The 13,895-nt window shown below is 41.2% G+C and overlaps 1 protein-coding gene and 1 long non-coding RNA gene across 11 annotated transcripts in view; both read right to left on the reverse strand.

Moving 5' to 3' along the window:
* Positions 1–13,895, reverse strand: part of BACH2 (BTB domain and CNC homolog 2) — a 379,609-nt gene that overhangs the window by 132,957 nt on the left and 232,757 nt on the right. The window lies entirely within an intron of this gene.
* LOC146406106 (uncharacterized) lies at positions 1,205–5,259 on the reverse strand. The gene is made up of 2 exons (XR_014806017.1): positions 4,577–5,259; positions 1,205–2,857 (listed from the first exon to the last, which is right to left on the reverse strand). It is a non-coding gene; the product is annotated as an uncharacterized LOC146406106 (long non-coding RNA).

The raw sequence follows: 13,895 nt of genomic DNA on the forward strand, positions 1-13,895 counted from the left end.
CACTGAGCAAGGCCAGGGATCGAACTTGCATCCTCATGGTTCCTAGTCGGGTTTGTTAACTGCTGAGCCACGAAGGGAACTCCATCTTTATTTTTAAATTGAAATATAGTCAATTTACAATGTTATGTTAGTTTCTGGTGTACGGCAAAGTGATTCAGTTATATATATATATATATATTTATATATATATATATATATAAATATTTTTAAATTTTACGTTATTACAAGATATTGAATATAGTTTCCTATGCAAATAATGTTGTCTTAAAGTCTATTTTGACTGGTATCAATAAAGCTACACTAGCTTCCTTTTAAGCAGTATTTGCTGGAATATACTTTTCCATCTCTTTATTTTGTCCTTGCATGTTAGGGGTGTCTTTTCTAGCGCTGTAGAGCTGAATTAATATTACTTTAAAAAAATCTTACCTTTACTGTTATCTATCTTTTAGCCAGAAAGTTTACATGTATTGTGACTGCTGATATACTTGTATTTGTTTCTATAATCTTATTTTTGCTTTTTATTTGTCCTACTTTTTTTATACTTTATTCTTGTTTTAATTCTTGTTTGACTTAAAAAAAAAACAGACTTGGAAGTTATATACCATTTCTATTCTTTTTAAAAATTTTTTTATTTTTGGGGGGGCTACTCCTGTGGCATATAGAAATTCCCAGGCCTGGGACGGAACCTGTGCCATAGGAGTGACCTGAGCTACAGCAGTGATAACACCAGATCCTTGACCCGATGAGCCACCAGGGAACTCACCACTTCTAGTCTTTTAATAGTTAAACTTGAAATCTAAAATTAATACCATAATCTCATTCAGAGCAAAAAAAAGGACCTTAAAGTGCTAACCCTGATATCTCCATCTTGTAAATGTGAAGTTTTATCCAGTATTTTATTTATTTCTTTATTTATCTATTTATCTATCTATTTATTGTCTTTTTAGGGCCACGCCAGCGGCATATGGAGGTTCCCAGGCTAGGGGTACAACCAGAGCTGTAGCTGCCAGCCTACACCACAGCCACAGCAACTTGGGATCTGCGCCACATCTGCGACCTATACCACAGCTCAAGGTAATGCCAGATGCTTAACCCACTGAGCAAGGCTAGGGGTCGAACCTGTGTTCTCATGGATACCAGTTGGGTTCGTTATGACTGAGCCAGGATGGGAACTCTCTACCCAGTATTTTAGTTTATCTTTTCCTTTATCTTAGACATTATTATTTCAAACCAACAATATTTGTTTAGATTTACCTACATGTTTACCAATTTCTTTGCTTGTCATTTCTTCTTGTATCTCAGAGTTTTCTTTGGCAATCCCTGTCTTCCATCCTTTTTTTTCCTTTCTTTCTTTTCTTCCTTCCTTCTCTCTCTCTCTGGCTATGCCCATGGCATGTGGATGTTCTGGAGCCAGGAACTGAACCTGCATCATGGCGGTGACTTGAGCTACAGCTGTGACAACAGGGGACCCTTAACCCACTGAACCACCAGGAAACTCCCCTGTGTTTCTTTCTAAAATATATTTTTGAAATTCCTTCAATGCAAGTCTTCTAGTGGTAAACTCTTACAGATTTTCCTCTTATGAAAAAAGTATATCAATTCTCATTTCTGAAAGTTATTTTTGCTGCATACACAATTTTAGGTTGAAAGTCATTTTCTCTCAGAACCTTGAAAATATTTTCACTGTCTCCCAGCTTCAACTGTTGCTGTTGAGAAGACTGCTATCAGTCTAAATATTGTTCTTTGGTGAATGTGATCTGAGTTCTGAGTTTTCTCTGTAGCTCCTTTTTTTTTTTTTTTTTTTTTTTTCTTTTTACGGCTGAACTTGTGGCATGTGGAAGTTCCCAGGCTAGAGGTCAAATCAGAGCTGCAACTGCTGACATACACCACAGCCATAGCCACAGCAGTGTAGGATCCGAGCCATGTCTGCAACCTACACCACAGCTCACAGCAATGCCGGTTCCTTAACCCACTGAGTGGAGCTAGGGATCGAACCCACATCCTCATGGATACTAGTTGGGTTCAATACTGCTGAGCCACAATAGGAACTCCTATGGCTCCTTTTATTTGAAAAATTTTTTTAAAGTTTCATTAGAGTATAGTTGATTTACATGTGTTAATTTCTGTTGTACAGCAAAGTGATTCATTACATGTATATACACATCCATTCTCTTTCGGATTCTTTTTCCATAAAGATTATCACAGAATATTGGGTGGAGTTCCTGGTACTATACAGCCGGTCCCCGTTGGCCAGTCAGCCCATATACCACAGGGTGCATATAACTATGGCTCTTTTTAAGAATAAAGCCTTTGTCTTCATTGATCCTCTATTTTGCCACATTGTAAAAGGTTACATATGCCTTTTTAAAACTTGTCTGCTTAGTACATACACTGCTTCCTATATCCATGAATCCAAATTTGTCATTTCATTTGGACAACTCAGACATAAATTCTTCATTGTCTCACCTCCATCCTGCATATTTTTTTCCCTTTGTGACTCTGAACTGGCTTATGTTAGTCTTTCTTATTCTGCCCTCCATAGTATTAACCTCTCTTCCTTATATTGTCATTTCCTCATCTATGGTGCTCTACTGTACGAAACTATGTTAGTCTACTTTGCAGTTCATGAATTCATCCATTACAAATGAGCATATCCACTTTCTTTTGTTAGTCTTTTTTTAAAAAATTCATTTTTTAAAGTTCTCCTTGAAAGACAAATAACATATAATATCACTTATATCTGGAATCTAATATATGGCACAAATGAATCTTTCTACAGAAAAGAAAATCATGGGAGTTCCTGCTGTGGCTCAGTGGTTAAATCCAACTAGGAACTGTGAGGCTGCGGGTTTGATCCCTGGCCTCGCTCAGTGAGTTAAGGATCTGGTGTTGCCATGAGCTGTGATGTAGGTCGCAGATGCAGCTCGGATCCTGCATTGCTGTGGCTCTGGCGTAGGCTGGCAGCTACAGCTCTGATTGGACCTCTAGCATGGGAACCTCCATATGCTGAGGGTATGGCCCTAGAAAAGACAAAAAGACCAAAAAAAAAAAAAAAAAGAAGAAGAAAAAAAAAGAAAAGAAAATCATGGAGTTGGAGAATAGACTTGTGGTTGCCAAGGGGGAGGGGGGAGAGAGTGGGATGGATTGGGAACTTGGGGTTAATAGATGCAGACTATTGCCTTTGGAATGGATAGGCAATGAAATCCTGCTGTATAGCACTGGGAACTATATCTAGTCATTTAAGATAGAGCATGATAATGTGAGAAAAAAAAATGTATATTTGTATGTGTAACTGGGTCACCAAGCTGTACAGTAGAAAATTGACAGAACATTGTAAACCAGCTATAATGAAAAAAAAAATTCTCACTGGTTCTTTTCAGAAGTGTCTGGCAATTAATAGCCTATTGTTGCTTGATAATTTCTGTATTCTATCTTTAACTTAAAAATATAGAGGTAGTCTTTTTGTTTTTTTAATCTGATAATTCATCTAAAGTCCAAGTAATCAATGTATTACTTGTTGCTTGTGCTGATTTTCACTCATGGTGGTTTGTTTCCTTGTTTGAAAATCTAAAGCTGGCAGTCAAAATTCCATCTTGGATATCTTAAGTTTGAAATGATTATCCAAAATCCAAGTGGAAATGTCATATACACCACTGGATATGTGAGCCTGATATTTGGGGAAGAGATCAGGGATGGAGATATGAATTGAGAAGTTAGCATCATGAAGTCTGGGGAAGAGATGAGACATCAAGTGCAAGTGCAGAGAGAGAAAGATGAGGCTCAGGGCTGTGTCCCAGGGTACACCAATTCAGACACTGAGCAGAGGAGAAGACTGCAGTCAGCACCAATAAGGAACAAAATCCAGGAGAAGGTGCTGTCATGCAGTCCCAGAGAATAGTGGATTTTAGGAAGGAGGGAGTGGTTGACTCTGATGCTGTTGAGAAGCTGAAGAAGATGAGGCAACAAGGAGGTCATTGGTGTCTTTGATACAAACAGTTTTGGTGGAGTAGTACAGTCAGATGAAATAATACCTATAAACAAGAAGTTTAAGACATTCTGTGTGAAAGGGAGCCATAAAGTAAGGTAGAAACTAGAGGAGGGTGTGGCATAAGAAAGGTTTTTTCCATTGACTGATATTAAATATTTTATATGCCCATAGGAAAGACTGAATACTGAGTAATCATACAAAAAAGAAAGGGGATATTTTCAGGAGCAACATTCATGAAAAAGCTAAGTGCCCCAAAGTCTTTTAAGATGTGACATGGAACATGTGCATGGTATGAGTCACACCCACCCACGGGACACAGTCTAGTCCTTATATATTTATATAAGGACTTGGGGACTATGCAATCTTGTGATAAAGGGGCCTTAAGAGAGTTTCTTATTTATACTTTTTAATTTTAGGGCCATACCCACAGCATATGGAGGTTCTCAGGTTAGGGGTCCAATTGGAGCTGTAGCTGCTGACTTACGCCACAGCCACAGCAACACCAGATCCGAGCTGCGTCTGCAACCTACACCACAGCTCATAGCAATGCTGGATTCTTAATCCACTGAGCGAGGCCAGGGATCAAACCTGCATCCTCACGGATACTAGTAAGACTTGTTTCCACTGAGGCACAATGGGAACTCCAAGAGAATTTCGAATTTGGGGTCCTGTACAACTTAGGCAAATGAATCCTAAAATCTTAGGATGGATACCTCTCTGTGCTATCCTTTGGGAATCACTTCTAGAACTTTGTCACCATGTAGTGCGTCCAACACAAATTGAAGTTTCCTCTTAGTCTGTGCTTAGTTGTCATAAGGTATAGCTGAATCATTTTTTTTCACCGCCCCCCCCCAACCCTTAGGTATTTGGAGATAGAAATTAACTTCACTTTTTCTTCTCCAAGTTAAATAACCTCTTTCTCTTAATTTTCCTGCACAGATCTTATTTTGTATTTTTGGCTAGTCTTCCTGACTTTTTTCTCCTTTCTCCAACCGCTTTTTTTTTTTTTTTTTTTTTTTTAAAGTATAGTGACAAGAAATCGACAAGCTACTCAAATAAAGTCTGAGTAATCCTGAGAACAGTGAGGGGATTTTCAACACATCTCCCTTGGACAGATCAAAGGCTGAACTGACTCTGCCAAAACTTGAGCACCCTTCCGTTCCTGCTGATCTGGGGAGACTCTTTCGCTTGTGTTTTTCTTATTTCACCTTGCAATCCAGATAAAATGAAAATACAAGAAGACATATATAGGAAAGAGTTTTCAGTGTTCCTGTTCTAATAAATCAACTTGGTATCTACATAAGACAAAATTTGCACATACCAATTCCTTCTAATACCAAAACTTACTAATTAGAAAATGCTTTATCTCTTAACTATACATTCTGAGAGTGCTACTGAAAATCCAAAAGGAGGTAGTCAGACGAAGGAATTAATTAAGTGAAGTGCTGGGTTTGGAAAGCCTTCTACTATTTTGGGGCTAATGGATGGCTGAGAAGCTCCTATGGATGTGTGTGTGAGAGATTCTGCCTGCTAATTACTACCCAAGAAAATCTAAGTATCCAACAATCATTCTAATTTTTGCTAAGCAGCAGGAAATATCAGATCCTATTACATTATGTTATGTCAAGTAACAGGATGTTCCTGGGGCAATGTGACAAAACAATACAGCTGGGAAAAACAAATTGAAAGGCCAACTGATGTGCATATAATTTGAAAAGAACAAAAAAACGGTACATGTTGATAATTAGACCTAGAGCTGACTTAAGGGTTTCGATATCCACAGGTGATTTTAGGAAGGTAGCTAGGTCTCAGCCATATGACTTGGAGCTCTTATTTACAGTATTTGTTTCACTCTGAATAAGTATCGAAGCCTCTTTGAACTTTATTTAACTTTTTCCTCTGTGAAACAGGAATACTTCTAAGCACCCAACCTCTCGTATATGATTATTATGAAATTTTAATGCCTGGCCCGTTTAGGCATTTTATAAATATCTAATTGGATACCTGTATTAATCTGAATTGGATTTACTATTCTGCATATTTAGGATATAAGCTTTCCCACATAACAATGTTTCAGAAATTAGGATATATTTTAAAATTGATAGCTTATTATAGTTTGGTATTTCTTTTAGTTCAAGTATAGTTGACATAAAACATTATGTCAGTTTAAGGTGTACAACATAGTGATCCAACAGTCAAATACATTATGAAATGATCACCACTGCAAGTCTTCCAACTTACAAAATTATATCAGTATTACTGACTACATTCCTTATGCCATATATCCTTGTGACGTCTCTATTTTATACCTGAAAGTCTGTATCTCTTCATCTCCTTCACCTAGTTTGCCTACCCCACACCCCAACCACCTGTTTGCTCTCTGTATCTGTAAGTCTGTCTCTGTTTGTCTTTCAGATTACACATATAAGTGAGATCACATGGTACTTGTCTTTCTTTGATTTACTTCATTTAGCATAATACTCTCTAGGTCCATCCATGTTGTCGAAAATGGCACTATTTCATTCTTTTTCTATGGTCGAGCAATAGTTAAGTGTGTGTGTGTGTGTGTGTGTGTGTGTGTGTGTGTTTGTGTCTTCTTTTCCATTCATCTATCGATGGACATTCAGGTTGATTCCACACCTTGACTACTGTGAGTAATGTTGCAATGAAGGTATGGGTACATATATCTTTTTGAATTAGTGTTTGTTTTCTTCAGTAAATACTCAGGTAAGTAGAACTGCTGGATTGTATGGCAATTTCATTTTTTAATTTTTTGGGAAAACACCATTCTGTTTTTCACAGTGGCTGCATTGATTTTTACAATCCCACCAGCAGAGCACATATCTTTCTTTCTCCATATATTTACCCATACTTTGTTTGTTTGCTTTTTAGGGCCACTCATGTGGTATATAAAAGTTCCCAGGCTAGGGGTTGAATCGGAGCTGCAGCTGCTGGCCTACACCAGAGCCACAGCAATGAAAGTCAAGCCCGTCTGCGACCTATACTGTAGCTCCCAGCAATGCGGATTCTTAATCCACTAAGCAAGGCCAGGGATCAAACCCACATCCTCATGGATACTAGTCGGGTTTGTTATCACTAAGCCACAAAGGGAACTCCCAACCACACTTGTCATTTGTCTTTTTTTTTTTCTTTTTCTTTTTTGGTTGCCCTGTGCACATGGAGGGCCCAGGTCAGGGATTAGATTTGAGCTGCAGTTGTGATTGCTGATGCAACTGTGGCAATGCCAGATTCTCAACCCACTGTGCCAGGCTGGGGATTGAACCTGCGTCCAGTGCTCCCAAGATGCCATTGATCCTGTTGCACCACAGAGGGAACTCCTGTTATTTTTTTGTCTTTTTTTCCCTCTTTCTTTGTGCTTTTTAGGGGCGAACTAGTGGCATATGGAAATTCCCAGGGTAGGGTTGAATCAGAGCTATAGCTGCCAGCCTACACCACAGCCATAGCAACCAGACCCAAGCCATGTCTGTGACCTACACCACAACTCATGGCAATGCCAGATCCCTGATCCACTGAGAAAGGCCAGGGATCGAAACTTCATCCTATGGATAACAATCAGATTCATTTCTGCTGTACCACAACAGGAACTCCTTATTTGTCTTTTTGATGATAGCTATTCTGATAGGTATAAGGTGATATCTCATTGTGGTTATGATAAGCATTTCACTAGTATTTTTTCTTTCTTAGTGGTACATTAAAATATTAAAGTTAATGGCTTCTTAGAAATACAGCAGGTAAAAGTGTTTGGAAATGGAAAAATGTCAGTTATTAATTTATTCATAAAATAAGCTTTCACTAGAAGTCTCCCTTGTGCAAGACATTCGGAGAGAAATGAAAATCCATAAGACCTGATCCTTAATCTCAAGGAGGATGTAATGCATAAAGTGGATGAGGCGGGATCAAATGCCAAACAGTATGTAACATGTGCCATTTGAGCTGCATCTCAAACTTGGCACCCTGTGAGTACAGAAGAGGAAATAACTTTCAGTAGGGGCCATCAGGGAAGCAGCGTGGAGGAGGTGATACCTAGGCCTGGCCTTGACAGTTGGGTAGTATCTCAAAAGGCATGTTTGGGAATGCACATAAGGATGCACGGTGTGTGTTCAGAGAACCAAAAGGAATCTAGACAAGGAGGAGTTTAGGGATGGTGTTTAGGTGATTGCTTAGGATATTAAAGAGTCTGAGCTAGTCAGCAGACAGACAATGCTTTTGAGCAAGGAGGAAACCAATGAAAACGAGGCTTTGGGATCAGAAGGTGGGTGTTGCTCAGAGGGAAGGGGGAGGAAGAGGCTGGAATCGGGGGCACCTAAGGCAAGTGTGTGCAGGCTTAAGTCCAGATAATGAGAAGGCAGTGGGAGGAGAAGGGGATTACAAGTGGATGGAGGAGTCAGAGCTAACACCAAATCTCCATAACAGGAATCTTAGAGAGAAGTCCCCTTCACAACTAGGCAGGAAGCATACTTAGAACTGAACTTGGCTGCAAGCTCCCTGAGGGCAAGAGCTGTATGGTTTGTTCATCACTGTATCCCAGGACCTATAGGGACAGTTACACAATAACTATTTGTTTTACTCTTCCACCAAAAAGTCAATTTATGCCTTTTTTCTCCTTTTTACAGTCACTCCTGTGGCATATGGAAGTTCCCTGGCTAGGGGTCAAATGGGAGTTACAGCTGCTGGCCTACCGTGCAGCTCATGGCAATGCTGGGTCCTTGACCCACTGAGCAAGGCCAGGGATCGAACTTGAATCTTCAGGGATGCTATTCAGGCTCTTAACCCACTGAGCCATAAAAGGGACTCCAATTTATGCTTTTAATCCTATTCTGTAAGCATGTACTGAGTATCCACTATGTGCCTGATGCTGAGCACTGTGGGCAGAGATTAGGGGATGGAAGCTGGGGATGAAGGGCTGGTGTGGTGGACAGCTTTCCAGACAGGCTTCAATAATTCCCTTCCCAAATACAAGTTCCTGGGGAGGCCTCTTGACAGACTCTGGGCATAGCTGTGGGACTTAATTTTCCCAAAGGGACAACAGAAAAATGTGAAGCTAACAGAGACTTGAAAAATGCTTGCACACTGGGGCTTTCCCGCTCTTGCACTTTTTTTTTTAAGGGCCACTCCCATGGCATATGGAGGTTCCCAGGCTAGGGGTCAAATTGGAGCTGCAGCAGCCAGCCTACACCACAGCCACAGCAACGAGAGATCTGAGCCGCATCTGCCACCTACACCATAGCTCATGGCAACGTGGGATCCTTAACTCATTGAGTGAGGCCAGGGATCTAACCTGTGTCCTAATGGATACCAGTCAGGCTCGTTAACCACTAAGCCTTGACAGGAACTCCCTCTTGCACTTTTTGGAATCCTGGCACCACCACATAAAGGATTCCAGGATAGCCTCCCAGAAAAGGAGAGACCACACAGAATAGAGCTGAGTCATCCCAGGTGAGGCCTCCTGGACCAACCAGCCTGCCCACTGCTGGACATATAAATAAGCGAGGCTATCTTAGATCAGGGGTCAGCAATCTTTGGCTCAAAGGACCAAAAAGTAAGTGTTTACGGCTTGTGGATCATATGATTGCTGACACAACTACTCAATTCTGTTGTTGTAGCGTGAAAGCAGCTACAGAGAATATGAATGATGCTCTCACAAAATGATGAGAAATAATAAGTGTTTATTAACCTACAATGTCTGCGGGTGGGGGGTCATTTTGTTACACAGCCAGTGCAAACTGATAAAGCTGGTATAAAAATCATGGATGGCAGAGGCCTTGTCTCAAGATGATTAAAATCCACCCATGGAAGTAGGACACATGTGTAGGAGATGCTTAAATAACCGTCTGAGGCAGTATGTGATTAAATGACAAAATGCATGACACAGGATAATTAGTATTATAAAGGCTCAGAAAAGAGGAAGAATTTTTTTGGATGAAAAATAGACTTGGATAGATCTTTATGGCTGGGTAGAATGTGACAGCTACCCAAACAATTCTGTTTCTCTTTCATTGAATTTTTTTATACTGTTGGCTTTTGTGACTAATACTTGCACAGACTGAGAGCCCCCTGAGGGCAGAGGATGCTTTATCTTTTGCATTCTATGTTCTCGGAACCTAGCTCAGTGCCAGTTCATGGCCAGCTGCAATCTGCACTTACTGAACAAAGCAGTAAACCCAGAGTGGAGAGGAGGAAGGACGTGTCTGTGGGAAAACCAAACCTCACAACAAAAGGGATTCACACCAGGGCCAAGTACATGTGGACACATGATTCTGGATTTGGGGTGGGGGGTGAGTAGGCAACATGAAGGACCCAAAAGTCAGGCCTCCATGTTTAAATCCCATATTACTGGAGCTAAGGGCCATGTTGAGATTTATGAAGATTCGTTTGGTGGCACAGGGTAGAGTGGATGCCAGGAAGGTTAGGACAATTTAGTCACCCAGGAGTGAGAAAACAGACGAGTCCAGACATCAGCGAGAAGAGTGAGACTAAAGAATGAAGGGACCTACTGAACCTAGAATAAGCATAAGGCTGGCAATTAAGTCTTAGCATTCAGGTGTGAAAGACGATCTGGAGGGAGGTTAGGTTAGGGGTGACTTTGCCAGGGGGTGGCCTGCCAGGTGTTCCAAGTGGATGGGGAGAGAGGGTCCAAGGGGGCGGCAAGGGTATGAAGCTGTGAAACCACAGGGTAATAGAGAAACCTCAAATGGTTTGGTGTGGCCAGAGGGCAAGGGGTGCGTGCGTGCGTGCGTGTGTGTGTGTGTGTCCAGCTACATCTCCTACCCCCCAGCTCCGAGCCACGGATCTCCTCTCTTGAAAACATCACACAGATTCCTGCCCCTGCCTTCCGTTGTTATATTTCCCACATAAGTGCCCTTCCTCCTCCCAGTCCTGGGGTTATTGGTTCATTCAGTAAACAGGCACTGAATCTAGGCAACATGGTTAAAAAGCCTGGGAACTTAGGAATGAAGTTGGATGGCGGGAGATGCAACTTGAGAAATTTCCAGGGCCCACTGAGATCCTGCTGTATAGCACTGGGAACTATGTCTAGTCACTTATGATGGAGCATGATAATGTGAGAAAAAAGGACGTGTACATGCATGTGTAACTGGGTCATCTTGCTGTACAGTAGAAAAAAAAATAACGTATTGGGGAAATAAAAAAAATTTAAAAAAATTAAAAATAAAATAAAAAACAGAAACATAAAAAAAAAAGGAGTTATAAGAGGCTATGGGCCACCTTGAAGAGTTCTGATTGCATGGATTCATGTCTGTGTTTTAGAAAGAGCACTTCTCTATGGACAGCAGAGGAGAGGAGGGGAGAAAAGCTGCAGATAAGATGGTCAGTAGGTGAGGACTGAAGCAGTGGATTGCAGAGGCACCTGGATAAGAGAGGTTGAAAGCAGTGTTGATGGATTTGGAGAGTCTTTGGATGTGGAGCATATGTTGGGGAAGCACTGCTCATGGGCTTGTCTGATGGATGGAAATGAAGGGATTATTCTTGTTAGAGGGAATGGGAGGGTGAAACAATGAATTCCAGTCTGGACAGAGAGCAATGAAATCCAGCAGGCAGTTTGTTATAAAGCACTGGAGAGAAGTTGGGGCTTGCAGATAAGACAGAGTCAAGTCCTCAGCACGATTGTGCAGGTAGCTAAGGAACACCAGCCTTGAAGAGGAAAGAGGGAGGAAGAGAAACACCAAAGGAAACCAGACTAGGAAGGAGGCTGGAAAAATGGTTGCCAACCAGCAATGTCTGCACTTATGTCACAACTGGCTTTGACCTTGGGAGTCTGATGCGCACTTTTATTCTGTGTGCAACCTCAAGCACAGATCACGTTTGGAGCTTCTCATGAGCCTCTACTACTGGGAACCTGACAATTTAGGAAATTTAGGTTAGTAAAACAAATGGATAGGACAAGTGATAAAAACTGATTGTTTTTTGGTACTTCTTGTTTCCAGGTAATAACAACAGTAACAAATAATAGAAAATGATTTTTTTGCATATCTTTGTCATGACTTTTCCACATTCTACAATAATTGTTGTCGTCCTTGTTAGACTATGGGGTTCCTGGGGCAGACTATACCCTACTTATCATTTTAGCCCCCAGAGTCCATCTACCATAGAACTTGAGACATTCATTCACTCAGTCAATAGTTATTAAGCACCTACTAGATGTCAAACATAGTTACAGTCCCTGGATACAGATCAAAGGATTTCACAAATATTTCTGCACTACCAGAGCTTATGAATTCTAGGAAAGAAAGGAGAAATCTACCAAATCTAGCAATAAGTATAATGTTAATGATTAAATCACTATATCAGATAGGCTGCTGGTAAAAGGAGGCTTCTGTTATCTATTTAGACTTGGTAAGAGGGAAACCCAATTATACATAAAAATGACCCTGGAGTTCCCGGCGTGGCGCAGTGGTTAACGAATCCGACTAGGAACCATGAGGTTGCGGGTTCGGTCCCTGCCCTTGCTCAGTGGGTTAACGATCCGGCATTGCCGTGAGCTGTGGTGTAGGTTGCAGACGCGGCTCGGATCCAGCGTTGCTGTGGCCCTGGTGTAGGCCAGCGCTTCAGCTCCGATTAGACCCCTAGCCTGGGAACTTCCATATGCCGCGGGAGCGGCCCAAGAAATGGCAAAAAGACAAAAACAAAAAAACAAAACAAAAAAAAAACGGGCCCTCTAGCAGCCACTTTTCTTGTTGCAGGGACTGCCTGGAAATCTCCCTGCATTCAAGTTGTACCTCGAGTGTAAACAAAACCACTTTCCTTGTTCTGAGTGTGTTCTAGAACTCCTCCTGAATTAGGCATTTTTTTTCCCCTAGAGCTAAAATAATATTTATTCTGGAAAGGTTCAAAATGCCATATACATGCATATGTGTGAGTATACACACACACACACATATACATGCCATATATGTAATATATGTTATATATAACTATATAGACATATAATTAAGTTGCTGAGTTTTTTTTTTTTAAATGGTGGTATTGATTTTGAGATTGAAATTTTGCTTGAGATGGTACAGACAGTACCATGCTCAAGCAACCATTCCCTAAGACCTGCTATCTGTAAGCTCAGTGATGAACCAGAGTGTCCCTGTCCTCAGGATCCTGTGATATAATAAGAGGATAAGACAAACACAAGATATTATCTGGAAAGACAGTACTAGGGATTCCCGAATGTGTCTTGCTTTTTCTTTTTCTCTTCATTCTGTTTAAAAGGCTTGTTTACCTCTCTCAGATGCTTCCTTACTCCCAGCTCTACCTATCAAATAGATTAGCACCTGTCACCTGCTACTGATGTCACAACTATTTGTGTATGCCACAGTGCTCTGTTAGATCATGAACTCTGAAGGTGGGGATCAAGCTTTTACACAACCCTCTATAGGCGGTATGGTGGGCACTGAAGACGGGTGCGGTGTTGTGGAAACCCCGGGGAGTGGACGTTTAAAGCTCAAATATCTTTGCACCGCTTTTTTTATTTTTCTTTTTAGGGCTGTACCTGCAGCATAAGGAAGCTCCCAGGCTATGGGTCGAATCAGAGCTGCAGCTTCCAGCGTACGCCACAGCCACAGCAACATGGGATTGGAGCTGTGTCTGTGACCAACACCACAGCTCACGGCAATGCTGGATCCTTAACCCACTGACTGAGGCCAGGGGCGGAACCTGCATCCTCATGGATGCTAGTTGAGTTCGTTACTGCTGACCCACAACAGGAACTCTTGCACTTGTTTTTCAAAAAATATCATTTGTCTATTTGTGAACAACACAAAAGTCCAGAAAATGTTCTGGAAGAAAGGGAGGAATGATTCCTCTTTCAGGGTATTGCAAGTTTCTCTGAAATGGAATTTGGCAGTGGACAAAATTGCAGATAGCAAATGACCTCATGTTA

Source organism: Sus scrofa, chromosome 1, assembly GCF_054392235.1.
Source record: "Sus scrofa isolate SSC_HxYL_T2T_F1_AM1 chromosome 1, Sscrofa_HxYL_maternal_Yorkshire_Landrace_v2.0, whole genome shotgun sequence".
In the NCBI taxonomy this organism is placed as follows: Eukaryota; Metazoa; Chordata; class Mammalia; order Artiodactyla; family Suidae; genus Sus; species Sus scrofa.